We start from the raw sequence: 10,394 nt of genomic DNA on the forward strand, positions 1-10,394 counted from the left end.
GAAATGCCAGTTCCAGGTCTGGAGTTAAGGTATGGAGCATTGGCTGTGAGGAGCAGGATGCATGTCAGAATCGCTGGATCATGGAGCATATGTAATGTTAACACCAAGCTTGAATTAGAAGACTCCTCTTTTCTGAGTTCAAATCCAGCCCCATCTGGGGTCAACCTTACTAGCTATGTGACCCGAGCAACTCACTTTACCTTGTTTGCCTCTATTTCCTCATCTATAAAATGAGTTGGAAAAAGAAAATAGCAAACTACTCCAGAATTTTCGCCAAAAAAACACCAAATGGGATCATGTGTTAGATGCAACAAAATAATAACCAGGATTGGAGGGATGGAGGATACAGATTCAGATGAGAGAAGTCAGACAGATTTCTTGGAGTGTGGAGATGGGAGACTTAAAGAAGGAGGAGATGTGAATATAGGTTTGGATGGATATATAGAGGCCAAGTCAGAGACAAGGAATTCTTCCAGATGGGATAAGACTGAGCAGTGAACTGGGAGGGGTGGAGGAAGCAGGGACAAGGTGGAAGGAGATCAAACTATGGAGAAAGAACCGAGCATTTTATGGTTACCATGGACACACCAATTGTCTTGGGATGTTTAAGACATCCTGGCAAAGTGGACTCCAGGTATACCATATGTGACAGAGACGATATCTCCATGATGTTTGATGTATGTAGTTCACTGTTTTCTATAATACAGTAACTAAACAGTGACTGAACTAAGGTTGTGATTTGTGGGGAGGGAAGGATGACATCTAGGAACAGAAAAGGAATTATAAGAATGGAGTCCAATGGAAAGAGCACTGAAATTGAAGTCAGAGGACCTAGGCTTGAATGTCAGCTCTACTGTGTGACCTTAGCCAAGTTATTTCCCTGGTTTCCTCTTCTGTAAAATGGAGTAGATGATCTGAAAGGACCTTCCCATAATTTTATTTTTAATATAAGAGGGAAAAATGAAAGAATCCAAGATCAAATAAACATCCGGAGACACTGCTTGTCTAATGGAAGGCGGGCTGCTCTCCATCTCTGAGAATAGAATAGGATGAGAGAAAGGAGTTGAATTTGTAGTCAGGGAGCTTGAGATTTGACTTCAAAGAATTGATCACAAGAATTCTGAAATCCTCTTATTGGTGCCCTAACTGTGGAAGTGTCCCTTCACAGAGGGAGGTCTTCAACCCAAGAGAGATTCCTAGTTATCCAGGTAGGGTCACAGTCACAGATAAAATGGCAGTGGCAATCCTTATTCTCTGGTGATCACACAAGCTGTCACCATCCCCAGATTTGTTTTCTTTGGCACCTGACCTCTTATGGCACTGGCAGAAGTTAGAGAGGGAAGCTGAGATGTGAAATTCTCAAGATGTGTTATATTTGGGTCTGTATTTGGGTGTGATTTGACAAGATACCCCCACCAAGTATTCTGTAATATTCTCCACATATAGATTCATTGTACATTGTTTACCCTGTTCTACTTCCCTCATGGTTTTTTTGAGCATATAACTTTTTGTCTGCCACCAAACATGAACTTTTTGGCATGTGATGGAGATAAGTGTAACTTGTATGTGCCCCTATGTCAGATCCTTGTGTGTGCTGATTCCCCTTTCCTCTTGAACCCTCAACAGCATTCAGATGGTTCACCACAGCACCATTCACGACAACACAGAAGAACTGAGGCAGATGGCAGCAAACCGATCTGTGCCTCGACCTCTCTCCACCTTGCCCATGTTCAATGTGCGCACGGGTGAGCGGCTGCCTCCTTGCCCTGATATTGCCCAGGTGCCCCTCATCCTGGACCAGCACTGAGGAAGGACCTCTAACCTATCCAGGTGAGTCAGTATAGATGGGAAACATGGATACACCATGAATAGCCACTAGTACCTCTACTCCAAATGGTCTTAGTACAAGGGTTGGAGATAGGAGTTCATTACTCAAGGGGGCAGATACAGATTTTTCAAATTGCCAGTGGGGAAATCCAGAGTGTTTGACATAGGCATGTAGCAATTTTTCTATGATCCTACCCAACTCAAGTAGTATATATTTTTAGAAAGACCTGTATTTGGAGGCAGAGGACCAGTATTCAAATCCTGATCCTCTCCAAATTAAAAAAAAAAACCCAACCTACAGTTAGAAGGTCATCCACTCCAGTATTTACCAACCCTTATGAATCAATCCTGACTGCAAATCCAATCCCTTTCTGTGTGACCCTGGATATGCCATTGAACCACTGGATTTTAGTTTCCCAATCCACAAAAATGAGGGTCTTGGACTAAGGTGATCAATAAAGGTTCTTCTTAATTTTATAAATAAAATGATATTTCTCCACTTCCCCCCTCCCCCTTCCCTCCCCTGGAAAAAAGAGATAGCAGGTCAAAGACAAAACAGGACTTCCTACTCCCTCTTCTAAGTTCCCGGGAGCCTCTAATGCTTTTTAGGCAATGAGCAGGATTACCTGCTCTCCTAGACCCCATGGGGAATCTCACTCTCCAAATCTTAGGCTTTCATGACAACAAGCTGAGTCTGAATGACTACTTGACTCCAATGAAGATAAAAATAGAATAGATAAACTCTGGGTTCCCTTCCAATTCTAAGACATTGTGATTCTGTGACTCGGTGACTCCATGATTCTATGATATGGCTCTGTTCCTTCCTATTCCCCTCTCCTCACCTCACTGTTGCCTTTCTCTTTCCCTTCAGGGAATGACCACATCCCATCTGAGGAATCCAGCTGCCGTTGAGATGAATCATTTACTACAAGGGGCCATGTTGGGGTATGGGCTGGAGCCAGGGCGTGGGATGTGGCAGAGGTCAGGAGGGATTAGAGAAAGAGAGAAAATAAATTCACCCATCTGCAGGTGACTACAGGCTCCATTCTCTCCCTAGTAATCTGTCACCTCTACCTTTTCTGATTTCTTATCTCCCTTTCTGGTACCTGGAATGGCTGGAACTCCAAGTAATGGACTTCCTCATATCTGGAATTTCTGTACCCCTTGGGTTTGACTCCTACCCAGTTATATATTCTTGGAGAGTTGTTATTCTTCAAAGTCCCCTGGTCCAGGGGTTTTTAACCTTTTTTGTGTTGTGACCTCTCTTTTAGTCTAGTGAAATCTATGGACTCCTCAGAATAGTGTGGGTCTTTTAAAATCCAAAATTAAAGGAAAGTTAGAGCTTAGTGGGAAAGGAAAAAAAATCTAATTTTTTCCCCCATGAGGGTTCACAGATTCCATGAATCTCTGAATCTGTAGATTTCAGGTTAAGAACTTTTATCTGGAGGGAGTCAGGGATAGGGAGAAAGGGAACATTGGAAGAGAAAGTCAATAAATGGTTTGAAGTCTAGAGTCAACCTAGAAAACTAATTGGCATTTCAAAACCATTTCACTTTCTGGATTGGAAACCTCTTGTGGACAACAGCCTTGTTCTGGAAACTAAAGATATATTTACAATGAGGAGGAGACAGGATCCTGAACTTGTAAAGCTCCATGTCTTGTGGGAGAGAGATACATGTTTGTCCAGGGTCCCCTATACAAGCTGAAATTCTGAAGGGCTTTGAGTTTTAGCATTCAGAAATGTGAGAATTAAGGGACTGGAAAAAGAGGGGAGATTTTTCTTCATGAAGGATTCAATTCTGGGGTCCCAGGTCTCTGGCCCTTAGTCAACCTGCCTTTAGTTCCTTCTGCTTTTCTATTTATCTTCTCAGTCACTGAATTCCAGATCAAGGCATCTTCCCAAACTCCTCTGACTCCTGAGTGGGTTTGGTTCCCTTGATTCTGGAGCCTGTCTCACTGAAATCCTAATTCCCTCCTGTCCTCAAGGTGCTCAGCTCTGGCATGTAACTCCTCTGCCTTTTCTCATTTTCCCCACCCGCTCTAGTCACAAGAGTGCATTCTCTGGGGCTTACTTATAAGGTAAACAATAATACACATACTCAGAAATAATATCCCCCCATATCATTTCCCCTAGATTTATTGTTGTTGATTGGACACTTGTGTCCAACATATTTGTGACACCATTTGGGATTTTCTTGGCAAAGATACTGGGAGTGGTTTGCCATTTCCTTCTCCAGTTCATTTTACAGATGAGGAAACTGAGCAGATAGGGTTATGTGACTTGCCTACTGTCATGCAGCTCATAAGTGTTTGAGGTCAGAACTGAACTTAGAAAGATGAGTCTTCTTGATTTCAGGACTAGCACTCTTTCCAGTGCACTACCTAGCTACCTACTCCCAGATTACAAGACCCTAAATTTCCTAAGGAGAAGTAGAAGATGATGATGGTGATAGTAATAATTCAATATTTATAAAGTATTATGATTTTCAAAACATTTGATATTTATATCATTTGATTCTCACCACACTGTGAGATATTAATACCATTCTATGGGATAAATTGAAATGGGTTAAATGGCTTGCCCAGGATTCATACAATTAGTAAAATTCAAACTTAGGTCCTCCTTACCCTAAGACCTCTAACCTGCAGCCCAAGCCTCTCAACTGCTTTAACTACTGATAGTGCTTTAGGTTAACTCAACCTATCCTGATTCTCTCTGGTCAAGGATATTCAGCTACCTCAGAGCATCTTTTTAACATCTTCCTGGCTCTCCTGGATCATGCCCATTGTATCTTGCTATTAATAAGGAAGCAGTTTGCTTGCACACCTCCAGCCTTTAGATTCCCCTGTAGGGTAAGGGGATGAGGGAGAACCCCCTCAACATTTCAGCAGCATTTTTTCCCACTGTCTCCTGTTGTGTGTGTGTGTGTGTGTCTTACACTGATACTTGAGCTGGAACTTTCCTGTCTTCTAGCAGTAAGGTCAAGGTTCTTCCTGGATCCCCAAGACACAGTATATCTGCCTTTCCCTCCCTTGTTTCTCTTCTAGTCTCCTGGACATCTGCCAGTATCATATACCAAAATCATGGCCACATAACATTGACATTGAATTTAAGGATCTAAAATAGCCATCCCCTTTACTTCTGAGTAGCATTTTATCCTCTCCTCCAATCCAAAAGAGTCTTCCTGAAGGGGAGGGAATCACAAAGGTCAACACTAGAAGGACCTTAGAGATAATCTGGTCTAAGCTGTCCATTTTACAGATGAGAAAACTGAGACCCAGGGATATCAATTCAAGGCCACATAGGAAATGTTGGAGGCAAGATTTAAACAGAGATCCAATCCAGAAAATCTGAATCCTGAGCCATTTATTTTTCTATTATTAAAGAGCAACATGCATCTCTCCAAGCAATTAAAAATCCAGCTGCTCCCTTTTCTCCTCTTAACCAGAAGGTCCTAACAACTCCTCCCTTCTCTTCCCTCCCCTAACTCTGGGCTGAGAAAGACACAGGAACCCTTGTCACAATCCAAAGAAGAAGGGGCGTGGCACCAGGGAAGGCCTAGGAAGAGGGGCTGGGATGACAACAAACCAGTTAAAATCAAGAACTCCTCCTTCCCTTCCCCCAATACAAACACACATTGGTTCTCCATGACGACGTGTGTGTGTGTGTGTGTGTGTGTGTGTGTGTGTGTGCGCGCGCGCGCGCGCACACATATGGTACCAATTACACATACACTCCCACAGCCACATTCTCTCATTCTCTCACACAGCAATTCACAGGCCAATGGCCATGCACAAATTCACACAATCATAAGCAGCTGAGCAAAATCTACTTTCCCTCCTGCATCTCAGTAGCACAATTTTTTACCCAGGTCTGCACCCTCTGTCTTAGCCAATGAATAGTCCCTGGAGCAAAGACTTAGTCTATCAGTCCTCACTTGAACTCCCTGCCCTCTCTATCCCCATCTCCCATTCATTATCCGACCCCCACCAACACTTATTTGTCATCTATTCACACACACTACCAAAAACAATCATCACATTCATGAACACATACACACACACACACACACATGCATGAAACCTACTCTAAACTAGGCAAGGACTTCCAAGCATATTTTTCTCAGTTATTTCCCTTATTTCTTGCAGTGGGGCCATATAAAACCCAGATCAGATCAGATTCAGTACCCCTTCCACACACAAAAATTCCTTCATTCCAACTCACACAAGCATGGACACATAAATTAGTCGCAGGTATACATGCATATGCATATACCCATAAAGTACAGGTTCTTTTTTCTATTGCCTTCTCAGAGTCAACCTCCCCCAACCCAAGCATTCCTCAGCCTTCAAAAAGGGCCACCAGTGAATTGGGTAAGCCATTAAATGTGTGCATGTCATTTCAAGCATGCAAACACATTTAGATCCTCTCACACACACAGACTTCCACATCTCTCACACAATTTTCTATAACATCTCATACATAGTCATCACAAAAGGCTCCTGGTTACGCACTCAATCATATCCTAACAGTAACCACAATCCCACAACCTTTCCAACACAACTCATTTTGAATTCACGCTCACAACCATGCTTTTTGGAGCATCCATAGTGAACCTATTCTTTGACATTCTTAAATCTGTCCAATTGCACATATTCTCAGTTCACAGTCATACATACACACACACACACACACACACACACACACACACTCTGCCTCTTCTTGCACAGCTGCTAATAATCACTCTCTCACCTACACTGCACATTAACAATTGTAGATATATATTTATTCCATCTGAAACATACTAGGGTCCATTTCTCTAACCATATGAAAATGAAAAGTCACCCACATAAAAGAATCAACAATTCTTCAACATGCTTGACCTCTGAAACATCACACACATACTCCATATACTCTCCCTGATCACCATTCCCCTATATAGATTGTCTTCCCTGGTAGAATGATAGCTTCCTAAGGACAGGGACTATTCCTGTTAAAAATAACTTATTTCCCCAATCCTTATCCTGGTACATAGAAAGCATTAATGGATACTTTTTCATTTATGGACTAAAGATCTTATTAAGATTCATGCACAGTCCTCCATCTTCCCTACACCTACACTTGGTCTTACCTGTTTTCTTCCAACATCCAACTCAAATGATCAGAGACACAGAGGGAGAAAGGATCTTAGAGATCTAGTCCAACCCCCTCATTTTCAGATTAAGTAACTGAGACATCATAATTTGTCTTCACACATGCACACAGTCCCAATGAGACATACACCCCCTCCTTCATACCCACTGGGAGCTGCACACCTGTCTGTCACACACTCCCACATTCATAGACATCCTAGGAGTCCGATAAATATTTATTTGTTAATTTTCTCTCCACTGTTCCCCTACTCCTCCTCTCTTTCTCCTCTTCTCTGTCTTTCTGCTTCCCTTCCTCTCTTCCTTCATATTTCTTTCTCTCTCTTCTTCCCTTCCTCCCCTCCTCCATCTCTCTCTGTCTCTTCAATCTCTGTCTTTCTGTCTCTTTCCTTTACTTCATCTCATTCTCTCTCTCTCTCTCTCTCTCTCTCTCTCTCTCTCTCTCTCTCTCTCTCTCTCTCTCTCTCTCTCCACATGTCCTCTCTCATTCAACCTTTTTATACACAGACATCTTCTCATAGACCCTAACATATAGCATAACATATACAGTATTCACAGAACAAAATCACACACATTTTCTCATACCCAGTCATATAAACAATCTGACACAATCACACAGACTCAGGTGCTTGTTTGAATGCATACACTCATAAACAGCATACATCATAGTTAGAATACATTCAAATATTCTCATACACAATCACACATACACACACACACACAAAGACATAACAATTCTTCCCCCCCACCACAGCCTAACAGAAAGAATTCATACAGCATATTTAAACTTCATTCTCCCATCCCCCTTCCCCATTGCCCCACCACCACCACCCAGATCTTGTTGATCCCAGTCCTTCTCTCTGGCCTCAAAGAAATCACTGTTGTCTCACCAAATCCAGGGATCTGGGTGTCCCTTGGAGAGATTGAAGAGCCATGGAAAAGGCAGAATAATGAGAAGAAAATCAATTCTATTCCAAACTTTGGAAATTCCAACAAGAGACAGTCTGAATCTGGCAAGGGTGGGATTGGGGCAGGAAGGAGGTAGAAGCTTGGAAGGTTTGGAGGTCAGACCCAGGCACCAGGGGAGCCTAGAGCTTCAAGACCAAGGGAAGGAACTTGGGATGCATCCAGCGTGTTCTTTTTCTGGAAAGCTGTTGGATTCAGACTTGATTCCTCTGTCCCAGTCCTGGGAATTCCAGTAAGTATCCTACAGTCAAAGAGGGCAAGCAGATGCTCTCTGAAACAGAGAAGGGAGTGAGAAGCCAGAAAAGGCAGCAAGGTGGCCAGCGTCAAAGAGGTCAGATGCTTCAGTGGCGGCAGGGTCTGGGGGAACAGGGCCCCTTTCAGCTGTATTTGGAGCAACCGTGATGTCAGCAGGAAGGGAGGGAGGGCTGGAGCCAGGGGTGCAGACACAATGATCCTTTTGTCCCCTTCCCCAGTCATCCATAGCTACACAACTGTAGACAGATCACAAAAATACAAACTCATCTTCAGAGATAGACTTCTCATGCATGTGTGAGTCCACACAGCATATATACCTTTTTACATTTTCTTGTCTCTCATACATGCTCTTGATACATTCCTTGGCCTTTCCCCGACCCAACCAAAAAAATCTCCCCTAAACATTGAGGCGTAAATATGTCTTATTTAATTATACACATGCAATATGTTCTCTTCATTCAATTTCATTCTATGATCACCTTTAGAGCAATTTCTTTGTACTAGACACCATTAGGCCTTGTGAAGAATGAATGAAGCTAGAGATGTCCCTGTCCTCAAAGAGCTTATAGTCAAATTGAAGAACTCATAGAAAAAGTTACACAAATAGGACTTTGGTATGTGGGAGTTAAAGAACTTCTGAGGACACCAACCTAGTTAATCCTAATGCTATTTATAGGAAACAGATCAAAGGAGGGAGAAGAGAACCTTTAGGCTAATGTTCCAAATTTTCATTTTATACTGTAACTTCAGAACTGCTTTTTTTTTTATTTTTACAAGGCAATGGGGTTAAATGATTTGCTCAAAGTCACACAGCTAGGTAAGTATTAAGTGTCTGAGGTTGGATTTGAACTCAGGTCCTTCTGACTCCAGGGTGAGTGCTCTATTCATTGTGCCATCTAGCTACTCTAGATATGTTTTTAAGGAAGGAGAACAACTTTACTTTGTGTCCTTGTAGGTTATATATCCCTGAGAAAGGTTGATGAATTAGGTTGTGTTACAAGTTGCCTGAGATTTTAGATACACAGAATATCAAAGGGCATAGGGGCAGATGGTACATTGGAGAGAGTGCTGGGCCTGGAGTCAGGAAGACTCCTCTTCCTATTGGACAAGTCACTTAACTGTGTGTCTCAGTCTCTTCATGTAAAATGAACTAAGGAAGGAAATGACAAACTACTGTCAAGAAAATCCTAATGGGATTACAAAGAGTCAGACCTGACTGAAAAACAACTAAACAACAACAAACACCGAGCCAGGGCAAAGAAGAATCTGTATTACAAGGATGGGTTAACAGTCACCTGGAGAGTCCTTGACTTTTTCTCATCTTCTGGTAGCTTCAAATTACCAATAGCTACAATCAGTACAAGGTACAAGGTACCAATAGCTACAGGATCAAAGACAGATACTGAATGTATGTTCCTATAGATCAGAAGTGGTCATTTCATTATAGGTTGATCCACTTTTCAGGGATCCCATGTGCACAGAGGCATGTAAATGAATAGAGCAGGAGATTTTTGGCCAGTACTCTACTCTTTCCTGGGGACACTGTCATTGATATGTTTGTCCAGTGAGCTTCAGACCTAAAATCTTGTGGTTCCCAGGGATGTTGTTGAGATAATAATGTTTTCCTTCCCTCCCTTCCCCCTTGGCTTCCCTGAAGAGATAAGGAGAGAAGAGGTTTTATCTCCAAAGGGCTGAAAAACTCTAGGGCCCCAGAGGCTCTGATGTTTTCCATTTAACTGTTGTTCATTTACATTTGCTTTGAGTCTCTATTATGTTCAGTCCTGAGGAGCAGCATAATATAATGGGGAAGAACCCTTGCCTGGATGTGATACTCAGTAAATGTGTGACCCATGACAAGTCATTTCTCATTTGTAAAGAGGGAGAAATTCACTGCAACCTCACTCGTTGTGAGGAAAGCCTAAAATTACTATTTATATAGTATATTTATTATCCTGGGAGCTAGGGGGCACAATAGACAGAGTACTTGGCCAGGAGTCAGGAAGACCAAGTTAAAATCTGAAGTCAGATATTTGCAAGCTGTGTGACTGGGCAAGTTGCTTAACCTTTGTCTGCCTCAGTTTTCTCATGTGTAAAATAGAGATAACAATGCTACCTCCCCTGTTGTGAGGATCCAATGAATTTTTGCAAAGCCCTTTGCCTGGAAGCCAATAGGGGTTAATGAACATTCTTGCCTT

The 10,394-nt window shown here is 42.3% G+C and overlaps 1 long non-coding RNA gene across 1 annotated transcript; it reads left to right on the plus strand.

Moving 5' to 3' along the window:
• Positions 1–17: 17 nt before the first annotated feature.
• LOC141511381 (uncharacterized) lies at positions 18–2,870 on the plus strand. Its single transcript, XR_012475316.1, has 2 exons — positions 18–1,830; positions 2,699–2,870. It is a non-coding gene; the product is annotated as an uncharacterized LOC141511381 (long non-coding RNA).
• The last annotated feature ends 7,524 nt before the right edge of the window (positions 2,871–10,394 follow it).

This window comes from Macrotis lagotis, chromosome 2 (assembly GCF_037893015.1).
Source record: "Macrotis lagotis isolate mMagLag1 chromosome 2, bilby.v1.9.chrom.fasta, whole genome shotgun sequence".
NCBI classification, from domain to species: Eukaryota; Metazoa; Chordata; class Mammalia; order Peramelemorphia; family Peramelidae; genus Macrotis; species Macrotis lagotis.